General features: G+C 42.8%; 1 protein-coding gene across 1 annotated transcript in view; it reads left to right on the top strand.

The window, feature by feature from the left end:
• Positions 1-3,121: 3,121 nt before the first annotated feature.
• The window catches only part of ZBED1 (zinc finger BED-type containing 1), a 54,440-nt gene continuing 40,263 nt past the window's right edge, over positions 3,122-17,298 (top strand). The window contains exon 1 of the mRNA XM_066545170.1: positions 3,122-3,623. The gene's annotated coding sequence lies outside the window, so the exon portion shown is untranslated. The remainder of the gene's footprint in view (positions 3,624-17,298) is intronic.

The raw sequence follows: 17,298 nt of genomic DNA on the forward strand, positions 1-17,298 counted from the left end.
GACTGTCCAAGCCTGGGGAATTTAAAACTGACCCTGTCTTTCCAATAGATTTGAGCAGGTCTGAATAAACAGCCTGGCAGGAGGACTGGAAAGCCAACTGGAGCAAGGATAACTTCATTTTGGCTAAGATTGCTGGTGAAATTAGCGAGAAACAGCCTGGGCTCCTTGCACCATCTATGTCGCACAAACATCCCTCACATTAGCATGGGATTTAATTTGGGCATTTAAAGCTGCCTGCATTATCTTGTGACTCTGGGTCTTTTTACCCGTCTTTTCTGCATGCTCCTCCTTGCAAATGTATATTAGATGCAGCACATTTTCAAAGGGAATCAAGAAAGAGAAAACTAAAAGCTACATGTATTAGTATTCCTGTTTAATTTAATATCAGCTTACTAGGTGGAAATTAAAATGATTTTTCTGTCACTGTTATCTCTCTTCACTTGGCAAAGATTGATTTCCTTCTTCCCTGCTGCTTACTAATAAGACATCTGAAAACTAAGATGGTTTTTATGTTTACTTCCTTGTTTAAATCAGCTTTCTTAACTAAGGACAGCTTTGGCAATATATCTGTTGCTTAACTTGTGATTTTTGTGTTGGCGCAGGCTCCACCAGTGACAGAACATCAAACTCAGACTATATATTTTTAATTACTCAGGAATGCCCTCATGCATAAGTACATGCAAATTAAACAAACGGATTTCAAAACCGGTTCAGAACAGATTGTACATTACACAATCACATTTTAGTCTCAGAAATGATGGTGCATTATTTTGCTTCTCCTGCTGACAATACGGTGGTTATCAGCCATGCCTTGCCATTCCCACTGCCGTGCCTGGCACTGCCAGGTTTGGTACCACTTTATTGAGAACAGCCAAACCAAGGAAGGCTGATGGCAATGCACAAGCCATTGAGTGTGAGCTGAACAACTATTCTATGTGGAATGACACCTTCCTCCAAAGGAAATACTAATGTCCAGCAAGTGGATTAGAAAACATTTGTCTCAAAGAACAGGACATGAGCACCCAGCCATCTGCCTCCAGAACCTAGCACTTCTTTGAATTAGAAATTATAAACTAATGAGCAGAGTTGCTGTTTGGAGTCCAAACTGCGTTGTATGAACGTGGTACTTGCACCCCGGCAGCAAGACAGCTCTAAACAAGATGCAATCATTTCAAAGGACAAGAAAGGTTCAGTGAAAATTTTGCAGGGCAAGGTGGTCATACCAAAGGAAAAAGGTGGAAAAATGGCCATCTGCATACTGCAGATGAGGAACTAAAGCACTAGAGACAGGGGTGGTGTGCTGCTAACCATCCCTTCTGCACAAAAAAGCTGAGCTTTTTTGAAAAGCTGTGTAATGTGTCCTGCAACACATTCTCTTGAGATATTATCTCTTACCCTTTAGACATTTCACTGCATTGGAGGCCTTCTTATTTAAGGGCCTAATATTTGTCTTTCCTAATATTTCCTAATATTTTTCTTTCCACTCCATCTTAAACTCCCATGCTTGGCATTAATAACAAGAGTATTTTCCCTCCAGAGTATTTTGCCTGGAATACTTATATAGCAGTATCTTACCTTCTTCCCCTCAAATTTGATTATCCTTCATTTATCCACTTTTTGTATATTGAAGTTTAAGTCTTTCTTTCTCCCTGTTGATAAAGTTGTTCTTGTCCTTATTGGGGATGATGTCTTAAGGTTTCTTTCAGCCCTTTCTTACACAGTTCAATGCTGTTCTTCTGCATTTCGGTATTTTTGATACAACTGCACTCAGAACTGAAATCCAGCAAGAATCTTCTGTGAAGATGCACCTGGTCAGTCCCCACTGGAGATCAAAGGTGGCAACTCCTTGCATAGTACCAGAAGCAGCTCACACCACAGGAGCAGCCTGTGTCCCACCCAGGGTGCCCTCAGCAACCCCCTGCTTGGGTGACCTGAGGGAAGGGTGCCTGCATCTCTGGTTGCCTCACAGTGCAGGGCTGGTCTTGGGGCACCTGGCTCCTCGCCTGGAAGCCTGGTCCTGATCAGCTGTGCTGGGCAGGCAGGCAGGTGTCTGGACACACTTCAGGTGTTGAGTGCCAAGGTTGGTGTGCACGTGATGTGCCACTACATGGGCACTTTTGGCGCTGCAGAATTCGGGGGTGAGTTGAAAGCTAAACCAGACCTGCTGCTGGGGGTGAATATGCAAGCAATGCTCTTTCGTACAATTTCCATCTTCCTGTCCTATTTTCATGCTATCTGTCCTGGTGCACCTTTGGTGCATATGCCAAAGGCCACAGAACCGCAGAGGGAAGCTTGGCAGGCTGTGACCCATGCCGACCTGCATGAATTAAAAAAAAAAAACCTTTATTTTTTTCGGAGTGACCTTTCTGCTCAGAAAACGGAGACAAGCCTCAGCCGTCCTCCCCGCCGCCGGCCCCCGCTCCAGGTCGGTCTCTGATGGGGAATGAAGGTGCCAAATGCAGGCGGAGGGGATGGACAGGAAAGGAAATCCCGTTCCCTCGCACCCCGTTACAGTTGGAACCACAGCACAGACCCGGCCGGCGGGGCTCCCCCGCGACGCGGCAGCGGCGGGAGGCGGGGGGACCGCAGGAGGCGGCGGAGGAGGAGAAGGAGGAGGAGGAGGGAGGAGGGGGCGAGCGGCGGGGAGGGGAGGGAACACCTCGGCTGGGCGGAACACGCCGGCCGGCGCGGTCCCAGGCTGCCGCGGCCGGGGTGCCCGCGCTGCCCGCGGCTCCCTCTGCCCCCTCACGCTCCCTCTGGGGCCGGGGGCGGCGGCGCCCGCCGCGTCCCGCCCGCAACTTTCCCTCCCCCGTGGATGGCTTTCGTCGGAGACCTGCAGGGCAACCGGGCGCTTGACACCTGTCCCCCATGGGCCGCCCCCGCGCCTAAGTTTGCCGGCGCCCGGCCGCACTCCGCCGCCGCCGCAGGGCGGGCTTGAAGCCGCGGCGGGGCCGCGGTGCCCATGGCCGGGCGCCCCGCCGCGCCGAGCTGTCCGTGCGCGCCGCCCCGTCCCGCCCGCCCGGGAGCCGCCGCGCCCGCCCGAGCGCCGCAGCGGGGGCGCTGAGCGAGGCAGCCCCCGGCACTCCGCCACCGGCTCGGCGCCAGCCGCCGGTGCCCGCCGGGTCGCTGGCGGCGGCGGCGGCGGGGGCGGCGGCGGGGCCGCGGGATCCGTCCGCGCTCGCTGCCCCCGTGTAGTTCTCGAGTCGTCTGTCCTCGGCGGCGGTCCGCGGGTGACATGCAGTCCCTCATCTCTCCGGTGACCAAGGCTATCCTGGTGGCTTTGTTCATCTTCGCCATCCTGCTGATCCTCTACGTGATTCTGTGGTACATCTGCCGCGATGTGGATTGCGACCATGGGATCTGAGCGGCGCCGCGGGGCCAGGGCTTAGGAGCCGGGATTCACCCCGCGGGGCCGGGAGCGGCAGCGGGAGCCCCTCCGGGCGGCAGCCGCCGCCACCGCGGCCGAGCAGGGGAAGAGAAGGGGAAGGAGAGAAAAGAAGAAAAAAAGAAAAAAAAAAAGAAAAAGAAAGAAAGCGAGCGAAGGACCGAGCCGAAAGAGCCCGGAGGACAACTGCGATCAAGAAACCAACCTGAGCTTGACCTTCAGAGACCAGGGTGACCCGGTGAGTCTCCGCTCTCCGCGGTGCGGGGGATGCGCGGGTGCCGCGGGGCTGCCTCCCTCTCTCCCTCCCGCTCCGCTCCCGCTCTGCTCCCCTCCCCTCACACACACAGACACACTGGCACACGCACGCACATGGATGTGGCACAGGCGCCCCATACACACGCCGCTTACACACACACCCGTGGATGTGCGTGCCTGAGCGCCTGCTGCACTCAGGCATGCGTGTCCCTTGGGGACAAGCAGGACCCGTCCTGCTGGCCGGGATAAATTGTGCCTGCCCCAGTGTCCGTGTCCCCCCGCTTTAAATTTTTCGTGGTGCCAACGCGCCAAAGGCAGCGCGCCCAAGGGAGCGGCGGGGCGCGGGTGCGGGTGCCGGAGGGCGGCCGCCGCGCTGCCTTTGCGGCCCCACATTGGTATGCAGGCGGTGGCTGCGCCGCCAGGCAGACCTAAAAGGTGAGCCCAGGGGATGGGGGAAAGTCAATGCTTCATCAGTCCAGGGACAAATCGGGAAGTTACAGAAAATGAAGGGAAGATGTCAGGTACCCGGCAGTGCCAGCAGGCAGACTTCGGGGAGGCAATGTGAAGCAGGATGAGTTTCTCCTTTCTAGGGCCAGGTTGATGGAAAGAAGTGGGGGAGATGACAGAAAAATGTGCATGGGAAGTTCTGGATGTAGCGCTCCGTGTCTGGTGTCACTGACACTGCATTTCCTACGTGCTACTCTCTGTAAAAGGGTTAACACTCAACGGCTTACCACAAGCTGGGCAATTTCAGAAAATGTTGATCAAAAGTACACAATTGGTGAACATGTACATGCTGACTTGTTGGGACACAAGAGGGGATGTATCCTGCCCAGCCGTTTTCCCACCTGAGAGAATTTGTTGTTGGCGATTTCTGCTCTTACTGTTTGGTTGTATTGAATACCCTGTGCTGAAGCAGAGAGACAGCAACACATTGTGTTTGAAGTGGAAAAGACCTGCTGAAAGAAAAATGGTCCCAAACACTTGGGCTGTAAGTGCTTCTGTCCTTGACAGACAAGCTGTCAGGAATAGGAGCAAACTCCAGCTGCGCGCGTTATCCCTGGCGGGATGTGTTCGGGTGCCGCAGGGTGTGGGTGCGTGTACACCGTGGGGAACAGGAGAAACATCAAATTCACGTTTCAAGCGGGGGAACAGGAACCAGCCAACTGTAAAGTGTAATCGTGCGATTCGGGGTGATTTGACATTGAGTATTGGTGACTGAAAGCTCACCTTTGCAACAGGGGTCTGTACACGGGGGAAACTGTTCGGAAGGCGATTCTCTTGCCATTTTGGTTTGTGCTTCTGTTCAGACTGTATTTTGAAGGGCTTTTGACCTGACTAGTTGATCAAACATGACATTACCATTAACACACGCTACTAATTTGATTATAACAGCAGTGACATCAATGTTTCCTTGCCCTGCAACTACAGTAGCAATGCATTTGTTTACTTCCCCCATGCACGCTCTGAAATGTCTGTTACTCAACAGCTCTGAACAGCAAGGGAAGAGGGAGGAGGAGGGGAAACTTACAGACATTTAAAAATGGCTATAGCTCTGTTTCCCTTATCCATGTAATGATGTGGAAATAAAACAACCTCCAAGTCCTCTTCGTCTTTTTTTTTTTTTCCTTCCTCTAGTCAGTACACTTTTTTTTTACCAAAGTGGCAAAAATCTCTTCACACTCTGACATGTCAGGTTGTGTCATATGTTCCCTTCCGAATTAACAGCAGTGCACACCTTCTGCCCCTCTCCCAGCTGGCAGGAGCTAGTGGGTGAGACAGTTATAAAGGCTTTGCCATTTAGTGTTAATTATTTCACAGTAAACCAAACTGTTATTTATAGAACTGGATGAAGTGTGGCAAATTAATGTGGTTTTCAGAAATCTTTAAATATCAAGAGATATGTGTGCGGGTGATTAAATATCTGAAGTACATATTTTGTACTACCCATCATAACTGACATTAATCAACTTAATAATTGTAGAAACCATGAAACAGTCCCTTCAGTTATTGTCTGATCATTAGCATTCCCAGCTGGCTCATTATTCTTTTAAGCATATTGTTTTTAGGAGACAAGATGTAGAATTTTTTTTAATGCCTGATTTTATTCTAAATAAGGTGAATATATATGCATTTATATATAAATATGCGTATAAGGTTTGCATACAATCAAATGGGTATTTTTCAGCCTGACATAACTGAAAAATAAGCAGAGCAATGATTAGCAGTATTGAATTTGATTTGTAGTTGTAGTCACAGATGTGTTGGCTTTAGTTCAATACTCTGTGTGTTCATTATTGTGTACTAGCAAATGTAAAACCCTAAAGATCTGAAACACACCTTTTCGTACTGCTGCAATGCCTCATAGAAGGGAAAGATATCCTGGCCTTGCTCAGCTGTGTGTGGAATTTTGCAGTTGGTTTTGACAGAGTCAGAAATATATTGTCAGATTAGCATGTGAATTTGTAACAGCATGATGTTACTAAAGTTGAGAGAGATATTAAAACAGTAAAAAGGGTAGAATTGATTACCGTGGAATATGTAGAGACCTTATTTTTGTAATTATTTACTTGTTTGCTCAGAAGTTTGGTGATGATTTTATTTCTCTTTCGGGTTTGTGCTCGTGCCTCAACTCAACAATTTTCACCATCTTGCTCTCATTTAATGTATCAGAGTGTTCCAAAGATGAACACTGAAATCCCTGTGACTGAGATGCAGTGCATCAGGTAGATATAGATCACCTTTAATTGTTTTTTGCAGTAAGATAGGTTGTAACATCATGAGTAGCACTTTTGTTTAAAGCAAAGACAACTTGTTATTGTGTTTCTACTTAAGCCAAGAGAAATTTTTTACCCTGTTACAAAAATTAGTAATTTCATGGTCTGAAAGTATGTTTTTAGTCCTTTTAATAGGCTGTTCAAAAACTGTGTTAAATGATATTTCAAATCTTTGCCTTTTTTTTTTTTTGTGTGGAAAAAGACTGTGAAGCTACCACTGCTTCATCAGCAGAAGTGTAATGAATTTTATGGATTAATTCCTTCTGCAAGGTAGCATGCTATGTCATGGTCCTAGGAGTCTTGTCACATCAGACTTAAACACGCAGTATGTTTCTGGGTAAGTCATTCTTTACTCAATTCCTAGTCAGGCAAATTCCCTGCAGATTTATTAAATATTTTCTGTACGTGGCATTTAAGAAGAGTAACCAGGCAATAAAAATCACAGATCTGCTTATTTTCTATTTTCTTCCCTATAAGATGGGTTAATAAGAACCAGTGTCTTCATGGTGTGCCCTCTGTGCATCTTACACCATTTCCCTAAAACAGGCTTAAAATGAGCATTGAAGATGATTCCAGCACAGGAGGGTCTCTGCAGAGATGAAAGGTTAGCTGAGGTCCAGGGATGGACAGTGCTGCATCCTCGAGATGTCCTTGTGTCAAACGAGTGCTCAGCTGTATTTTTTCCCCTCCAGGTGAGTGTAAAGCAGAGAGCCTTCAAGCTGCTGTAAGGCAGAACATGTAGATCTGCCCTATGCAGCTCCAGCCCTATTTGTTGGAGGGCCCAGCCTAGGACAGATTTTCTACTGTCTGTTCTATGCAAGGTGATGATTTTGTAGTTGTTCCTCGCAGTCTTAAAATCTGTGAGCCTTAGATTATTGGTAATGTGACAAGAACTTGGCCCAGTTTGTTTATAAACAGCTCGGAGGTGGGATGGTTGGGATTAATTGTACAATTGATGCCATGATTCTAACACTTGAAACTGGCAGGGCCCTTTAAATGACAAATTTGGGGGCAGTATTAGGGAATACAGTGTCACTGTAACAAGTGTATTAAACCTGCAGCGTGAGCAGGCCATATCTTGCTTCTTGCTTGGCTAGAATAACAGTCTTGCATTGGTGATGTTCATACAAACTCTTTGTGTAAGGAGTTATGGAAAAGGTGGTCTAAAGGAGTCATGAAAAGCAGGCATGTTTGCTCCTCACCTAAAGATCCATCTCTGCTCTGGGTACGATGAGCCTGGCTGCTCCCTCCCTGCTGCATGGCACGTCAGGGCTGCAATTGGGCATTCAGACACACGAGAAAGTTCCACTGCTGTTTCTCAATGGATGACTTTTCCCCCAGTTTTTCTTTGAGGCATGAGTGTTTTCTCCTTTCCCTTCTAAGCATTAATCCTCAGAGCTGTGACTTTGTGCGTAATGCGGTTTGTAGACAAACTGCACGGATTGATTTTCCTGAAGTGGGCTGACCAAATGATGAGTGTATTGGAAAGCAGCACACACTTGCTTATTTGTTGTTCTACATTAAGCTAGTTTTTTTGTTGAAATCTCCTAATATCCATTAAAATAGCTTTTAAAAATATTACTGTTTACTTTTAATATGCATTGCTGGTATGGTACATGTAGTTGCATAGCAGCATCTGCTCTTCTTAGAGGCATTCTGATAACTTTTAAAATTTTACCCAAGTGAAAAAATGTGAGCTTTAGCTTGGAGAGGCTCATAACACTCTCTGCTGTTGAGAATTGCATTCTTATTTTGAATGTTTTGATATATTACTTTGGAATAATAAAGATATTTACTGGTATTTTCACAAGTCATTAAATCATACCTAAAGGATACCAATAAGGTGACATTCATACATTCTGTGTTTCACTGTAGAAATTGTAGAATTGTAGAATTTAGGATTACAGTTGCAAAAAAGATGTGGAAAAAATTGCTTGTTACTGATGAAGAAAGACAAAGGTTTGGGAAAAGAAAGAAGAGTGTTATATCAACACAGTAGAAGAGAGACTCCAGTGTGTTTAAATTTTAAGAAATGGTGCTAATGGAAAGGAAAATGAGAAGCTTAGAGCACAAAAATTGCCACTTTCCTGTACAGAAACTGTATGTACATATAAATATACATGCATACATATGCCTGTATATATGTATATACATTTGCACAATCTGTGTGATGAATTTAGAAATTTGCAACTCTAGAGCAAGCTGAGAATCTTCACATGAATGTTTTTTTCCTTTTTCCTTGAAACTTGGCTCTATTAATGCCCAGTTGGAATTTACTTGAAAACCAGATAGTGTTGCAGATGCTTTCTTGAGGACTCAATGATCAAAGATGAGTGATGTTGAATATTGGGGTTATAAATGAATCATTTTATAAAGAAAATGCTACTGCTCCATTCACTTTGGAAAAAAAATCACAGTTATGTGGGCTGGAAGAAATACATTAATAACAAATAGATTTTATGTCTTGTGTTTTCCATTGACCTCAAAGAGACAAAGTCGCTACTTAACAGGGAAAAATCCTATTAGGTAATTAACCTATTATGACCAAGAAATGTATGTAAGAAAAGAACATCTCAGAGGAAAGATAGCAGAACTCTAATATTTTGGCTCAAACCAGTAATAGCCAATATCTTCTTGCAAAAGTACAAATGTACAACTCTTTGATGTAATAAAACTTCTGTATTTAAGTGCAAACAATGAAAGAATCCTCCTGAAGTTATGAGTGTTAAAACTTATTCACAGTGAAACCTGATGCAGGATTATGATGCTTTTTTGGGTATTATGATATTTCATGTAACACCCGAGTAAGAAAATGTTTTGGTTGGCATGAAATGCAGCAATGTATTACCAAGGGCTAGGGGAAAAAAGTGCTTTTTGTATGAATCGCTTCTTCTGTATTTATTGCGTATTGGGGTAAAGCTGAACTCATGGAGAAAATTTTATTTGCTATTCAGTATCCATTTCAGTGGTGAGTTGTGACTGCTTGAACCCTATTAAATGGATACTCAGCAAAGTCATCGTGCTACCTACAGCAAAAATCAACAAGGTCTCTTCATTAAGTTGTGCTCTTCATGGACACTATATGTGACATAGTTAGGTAACCTGCAGTGCAGGTTTCTTATATAGCTCTTATGATTAATGCACTCCTGAACATACTATCATCACCTCCCTTGTGAGATATGTGTATATAAATGGGCTTAAAAATGAGTTTGCCACTAATCTCCATTCTAAAGACTTGTTTTTATTTTCTACTGCAACACCATTCTGGCATGGTTAAGAGGTACGATAACTGAGTGGGAGTTTAATGAAGCCTTGGTATCAGTGAAGATAAAAGGGAGACACTGAGCACACAGAAGGACATCAGTGTGTGTTTCTAGTGACTGATACAGCATAATTCAGCTTGGCTGCAGGGACCATGAAACAGTGAAGTTTAAGATCCTTAGGTCAGTGAGGAGGGAGCACGGCAAGCTCTCTACCCTACTTGTCAGGAGACCTGACCTTGGCCTCCTCAGGGATCTGCTGGGTAGAGTCCTGTGGGATAAAGCCCTGGAGGGAAGAGGAGCCCAATACAACTGGTTGATACTCAAGGATTGCCTCTTCCAAGGCCAAGAACAATGTATCCCAAAGAAGTCAGGCAAAAATGCTACGTGGCCTATGTGGATGAACAAGGAGCCCCTGGACAAACTCAGACACAAAAAGGAAGCCTACAGAGGATGGAAGCAAGGATAGATATCTTGAGAGGAATAGAGTGAGATTGCCCAAGCAGCTGGGGATAGGGTTAGGTAAGGTAAAACCCTGACAGAATTAAATCTGGATGGGGACAGCAAGGGCAACAAAAAACCCTTCTATAGGTACATACCTACATACCTGAGTTATAAAAGGAAGACTAAGGAAAGTATGGTTCCTGTCCAGAAGAGTTTCCCAGGACATGGGAAAACTGAGGAACACTGTAACTTTTTTGTTAGGTACATGAGTTGGCAATGTGCTCATGTCCTTGCTTCCTCTGGGGGCTTCCTTTTTGTTTTTGAGTTTGTTCAGAAGCTCCTTCCACTAGACCAGATTACACAAAACCCCATCCAGTCTTGCCTTGAATACTTCAAGGAATGGGGTATCCACAGTTTCTCTGGGTAAGCAGTTGCAGTCTTTTCACCATCTTCACAGTAAATAATTTATTCCTAAAATCTAATCTAAACCTTTCTAAACCTAAACCTCTTTCAGTTTGAAGCCATCTCCCCTTTTCCTATCCCTGCATGCCCTTGTAAAAAGTCCCTCTCCAGCTTTCTTGTAGCCCCCTTTAGGTACTGGAAAACTGCTATAAACTTTTCCCAGAACCTTCTCTTCTCCAGGCTGAAAAGCCCATCTCTCAGTCTTATAGCAGAGGTGCTATGTTCCCCGTTCCCCTGGTCATTCCTGTGTCCCCTCCTCTGAACCTGCTCCACCAGGTCCATGTCTTTTCTGCATTGAAGTCTCCAGAGCTGGAGTTCAGTAGTGTTCGTCCTTGGGGGTTTTTAAGACCTCTTGAGCAACATGGTCTGACCTCAAAGCTGGCCCTACTTTCTGAGACCTTCTGAGGTACCTTCTAACTTGAACTATCCTAGGATTATATGATCCTATCAAGCATGTATTCTTGAGAGTCTTCTGTGGGAATGAGCACTGGCTGGCTTGTTGTTATGCACTCTTTCTTTAACTCTTAATATGTGCTAGACAGGACAACCAAAAGGATTGAGACACAGAAATGGGACTGGAACTGAGTGTGAATCTGTTCCCAGTAATCCTAATCATCCTTACATTTTACATCTACAATTCCTATCCTGTACAATACTCGTGGATATGGTGAGGTGTGGAGCTGAAGTGGAACCTGGCAGTGCACCACTGTGCTCATATGTGGAGGATGAAGCCTTCAGATATCACAGTGGCCTGAAGGTTGAAGACAAAAATTGCAGTATACTTATAGCCTGCTTAATTCTCACACCTCTGTGGGGAATCCAGCACATTTCTAGGAGCTAGAAATTAATTCAGTTACATCGCTCTGACTATAGTATAATCATGCTGGTCATACCCTTGTGTAGTGTAATTTTTTTCTGTAATCTGGTCCAGTTTTCATCTTTATATTTATCTTCAGCTGTACAAAGCCTGTCACATTAGCTGTCATGGCTATACAGGTAGTTGTATCTGTAGGATTTTCAGATACTGCCTGGCTAAAATGTAAACTGTGGCTTTGAAGAAAAAAGCAATCTCATGGGAATGGCATGCTTCAACACCAAACCTGTCATCTCATACCTAGGCTACTCACAGCTTATCTTTAGGTGGAAAGCAGATTGCTAACTAGAGAAAAAGACACTTAATGCAAAAGGCCATTGTACCTTTTCTTCCCAGGTAGAAAAAGCCTTTTCCTCAGTGCTTGGAGCTGTGCTGCAGTACCTGCCTGCCTGTCTGGATGGTGGACAGACTCAGGGAAGCTGCACAAGGTGATAGTGGGTCCTCTTTATTCTGACATTTCATCATACACCTAAGTGTACTCCAAATTTACAAGATGGAGCTATCAAGAGTAATTCTTTTCAGTGCAAATCCAAGATAAATGAGAGCTGCAGTGCATCTGTTGTCAGGGATTTAAACAGTGATTCTCCTGTTAGTGTACAGGCTCACTGCTATCCCCCACCTTATTAAACACATGAAAAGCCACATTTCTATACCTCAGTTGTTATTTTTTTGCTTGGAGATGTATCAAAAAATGATGAAAACATTTTGAGCCTAGGAAAAAAACTTACATATTTGAATGCATAAACTGCTATTTTTGAGAATTCTGAAGTGACGTTAATTTTTTCTCTCATGTGGGCTTACAAGCCTGGAGAGATTTTAAATTGAAAGTGGAAGAGAAAACTTGCTTTTTACTTGAGTTCATGAAAGCTCTCTTAGTTCTAAAACGAAATTATGTATGAAGCAGTAAGGTTCTGTATTGTATATTAAATTCACATGACAATTCCCTTTTTAAAATTTTATACAGTATTCAGGTGAATAGATAGTATATGTAATCTATTTATTCCAGACTTCTGTGAACCTGCTGCTGACTTTAGGAATTAAATGTTTTGACTGTTCCTGTCCCAGGAACAAGATATTGACACCAAATTCCTTTAGTTTGAGTCTGCATGTTGGAAGTGCTGTGAATTCCAAGGATAAACATGTAATGGTATTATGGAATAGTATTATCTTTATTATCAGCCAAGGGTTTCTTCTCTTACTTTTGGCCACACAAACAAGGTCAGCTGGAAGAAGGGTAAAGCACAACAGAAGTGAGGACTAGCTTGGAAGACACTGCAGCCACTATTGTGAGTCATTCTCTTTTAATCACCAAGGCAAAATCCTATGGGCATGTGGGATGATACATAAAGGAAAGCAGAATTTTGCTTGCTGTGGAGGAGCTGTTCATTTGTTACAAACATTCAGCTGACTTCAGTGGAGTGGTGCCAATTTCTGTTAGCACAGGCGTTGGTTCTGAGGATACATATAGGCATTAATAAACAATTGGGAGTCCTTCTTCAGGCTGCAGAAAGTAGCAACCAAGTAAGGGATGCAGCTAGGATGACATCCAGCCACCTTTGTCACTCTTCAGCCTGTGTAGCCAGGTACCTTTTTTGAGCTGATTTGGCAATGATTGATATAATACACAGGACTTAAAACTAGTAACATCTATTAATGTGTAATGTGTGTTCTATACAAAATGCTGCTAAATTAAAAGGCAAACTGTTATCTCATGAAATATAAATGTTTGTGATAATTGGTTGGAAAATATAGCTATGTAATGTGTGCCTTTGGTTCAGCAGATTTCATTGAAGAAAGTGAAAGAATCAGCACTCCTGAGAACCTCTGTATGAACCAAAATGGAGTCACTCTTGGATAAGCTTTTGGATATTCTGCTACTATTTTATGAATGTCAGCTGGGCAATCTAGACTTCTTATACACACTGTGGTCATCTGGATGACTAGAGAAATTAAATGGCTCTTGTGATAACTGTAAAAAATAACTTAAAGCCTTCTGAAATTCAGCATGGAGAGGGTTCACTGAAAGGCAGCATCCTGGATGGGATGTACCAGTGGTAGCTGTGCTGTGTCAAGTGGGAAAAGTTCTGCAAAATACCTTGCTGGAAGAAAAGATTAATATAGTTGAAAAAGATTAATATAAATGGATGGATGGAAGATGGATGGATGGATGGAGGGATGGATGGATGGATGGATGGATGGATGGATGGATGGATGGATGGATGGATGGATGGATGGATGTCAGGCAAATCCTCTGGGGAGTAGCATTTCCCAGGTGCATTTCTTGTATGGAGAGGCACTTTGAAGACAGAAGAGTTGACCCTGACAGAGGCTCTCCAGCATCTGGCGAGGAGTGGGGCTGCAGAGCTGTGACTTCAGGACAGGCAGTATTGTGGCAGTCACTCTTTGCTGCAGTCTGGAAAACAAGCTCAGATGCACAATACAACGTTTAGAGTGATGTGCCTTATTAAACAACATGGTGTTGTGACCCAGCATGGGCATGTAGCTATCTGTTTATTGGATATTCAATTAAATAACATTTTGGTCTGTGTAGTAAAATGCATTTCTTTATTTGCCATTTTTAAGATAGCTGTTGTTTGAATTAAGCTTGTGAGTAATCTTTCTTTTATCGTCCTGTGATTTCTGCACTAGAACTGTAACTTCATTTCTTTTTGACCTACATTTGTATGAGTAGAGCAATTGCTTAGACTGTGAAACACATTTATTTTTCTCTTACCATTTCAGTTAGTAGGTAGTTGCAAAGCACTTTTGTTGTAAGAGTGTAATGTTGCTTTCATAACTGGCTGGATGGTGTCTACTGCTTGATTTCAGTTCCAACACAATTTCCTCATGCTTTTTTATCCTAACATGCAGCCCTATTGCCACCTTTCAGCCTCATCCTCCTCCCACCAGAGCTGTTCTGCTAGAAACCTGTGCTGGATTTCCTTGCTCCTGTGTAGGCAGCAGGTTTTGTGCCCTGATAGGGGACAGACTGAAAAATGCAAAATTATCATCACCTCTGAGTGTCACAAGAGAGGAGAATAAGCACTTTCAAAGCAGAAAGTGACTACATTTTTCTTTCCCTTGCTGTAATAGGAGCAGATGGTACTTGTGGACCAGAATAATTTGTCCTTTGAATAATGGTCCTTGCTAAGGAAAGCTTAATTTTGTTTTTTCCGATGTGTAAAAAATCAATTTTTTTAAAAATTTAAACCCACACGTAAATCCTTCTACTTACCTGCATTTTGCTGGTTTCTTTTTTACCAATTATAATGGTTGTGGTGTTCAAAGCATTCTGTGTAATATCTGTTACATTAAGGTTTGCACCAAGAGGATTTATTATCAGGAATTAAAAGAGATGTCATACAAACCCACATATGTGCACACATTTATTAGCAGTGATGCTTGAATTGCAAGTGGTCACTTCATTTGCCTGTTGCCACCAAGCTCATTTTGATTTCCTCGTTTTGCTTAACTTTAGGTCACAGTTTATTACAATTTGTTATGCAGTTTATGAGCTGGGTCAGTGCCCCAGAAATGAATGGTGAAACCACTTGGTTTGGCTTGCAAAAGCAGCTCCTGGAACTCCTGACAGTGTGAGGTTTCTCTGGCCTTGCATTACACTTATACCAACAGGAGTGAGAATGGAAATAAACCCCTTTGCAAATTAAAGGCACTTCTGAATTAACTTTCTGGGTGGGCTTTATCTCTGGTCAAGATGGTGGTCCACCAAGGCCTGTCTCCTTTTCTACTCAGCTCCTTGGGTAAAGGATTCTCTCTTTCAAGGGATTCCTCAGCTTTCATGTGTCACTTGATTTCATCTGACTTGAACTTGTTCAGCTCTTAGTTTTTTGAATATGTGTATATCTATCTACAATCTATCTATCTATCTATCTATCTATCTATCTATCTATCTACCTACCTACCTACCTACCTATCATTTATCTATCTTTATATAAATTTTATAATTTGATATAAAATGCAAATGATAAAATCTTAATCTATAGTTTTTATATTAAAAAGAAATCTAAGGACACCTGTGTACAGAAACCTATATCAGGAAATCGGGAGTAATTAAGGAGAGGAGAAAAGAAGAGTTAGTTTTAAATTGTTTGTTTGGTACATCTCTGAAATACAATATTACTTTATTTCTTAGTTAAGGACAAAATGAATAAATAAAATAAAGACTCAACAATATTTCTTTCTTTAAGAAAGGTTTTCTGCTCAGGGAGTTAACCAAAGCATAAAAGTATTTCTGTAAACATCTCACAAAAAATATTTTATTTTTTCACAGTTAGCACTATTGCAAGTTTTTTGCTGTTTATATTTGAGGGTGGTTTCTGCCTTTTTAACTGTGCAAGACCTACTGGAAAAAGCCTAGTCAGTCGTAGAGAAAATTATTGATTTTTCTGTACGTTTAAGTGCACTGGTGTGGAAAGGATGGTCTCACACTTCTGAAATATTTTTCAAATGTAAACAGCAGTCGACTTTGACCAGCCTGCATTTGAGTTTGCTCAAGACCCAGCACCCTGGAGGCAGAAAACTGTAGCAGTAGGAATAATACAATATCCCTGTAAAAATAGAACAAAAACTGTAATAACAGAAATAATATCTGGCCTCTATACTGTAAATACAAAAACTGCATACACCATGATGTCCAAACACTTTACAGAAAAGATGGGTGTTGGTCCCCCTGCTAAAGGAGAGGAAACTGAGGCTGAGGAGGGTAGGGGCACTTCCTTGAATTTGCTACTTGGACCAGTAGCAAATCCCAGTCCAGTGAGCTGCCCTTGAAACTGCTCTGAAACAAGATAATGATGTTGGTGATTACTGTGTTTTGATCTGAGAATGTAGTGGTAATGGATTGCATATCATACACTATAATTTTATGTAATTTTCCAAATATTTATAAATAATTCAAACTTCAGGTTGGATGTGGCGCATCCAAGTTTATCTTGCCATATCCCCTTTTTGCATCAAAGGAACATTGGAGACAGTGCTGACATGTTATAGACATTAAATAAAAAGTGAGATTTTGTTATGAATGACATTTGAGTACCATAATTTGGCTTATAATGGTAAGAGCTTTGCTAATAAATCTGGTTAGAACACTGCCATCCCAAGGAGTATATTGACACTGTAAACCTTTGTCATTTTAAAGGAAGACTAAAGGCTGTTTTTGACAAGATGAAAGAGGGTTGTTTGGTAGAGAGGGCAGGGTTCTTTACTCTGACCATTCCCTTAAATAATATGTCATTATTTTTAACAACATATAGTATATGTCAACTTACACTGAAGTGGGAACTTCCACTTTCAACAAAAGGAAGCATCATCCTAGACTCCAACAGAAGAACCAAAGCAACCCCAAACTGCAGATTTGGTTATATTACAGTGTAAAACTAGAAATGTTTGAAGATACCTTTGACCTTCAAGTTCTTTTGTTAAATATGGCAACAGCAAATGATGTTGCTAAATTTTTAAAGTTGCATGAACAATCACATTTTGAAGTGGATTGCTAAATGTTTAAATTTGCATGAACAAACACATTTTGAAATGGATGTGGTACACACAAAGTCTAGAAACATTTAGGAAGGATTCAGAAGGTAGAACTGCCTAATAAATGAAGAAAGAACCCAGCATAAGCAATGACTGTCCATGGTACATTGGCTAAAACCAACATGGTGTCTTGTTAGGGACACGGAAATAGAAACCAAACCCATTTCATGAGATGACACTTAAACTACTGTTGGCTGTATTAAACTTGGAGAGATGTGTTACAGGCAAACTTCCCTGGAGAATATGTGAAAGAGATAATGCAAAAGAAACCAACCTGGAGAATCCTGT

Source organism: Molothrus aeneus, chromosome 2 (assembly GCF_037042795.1).
Source record: "Molothrus aeneus isolate 106 chromosome 2, BPBGC_Maene_1.0, whole genome shotgun sequence".
Classification (NCBI taxonomy): domain Eukaryota; kingdom Metazoa; phylum Chordata; class Aves; order Passeriformes; family Icteridae; genus Molothrus; species Molothrus aeneus.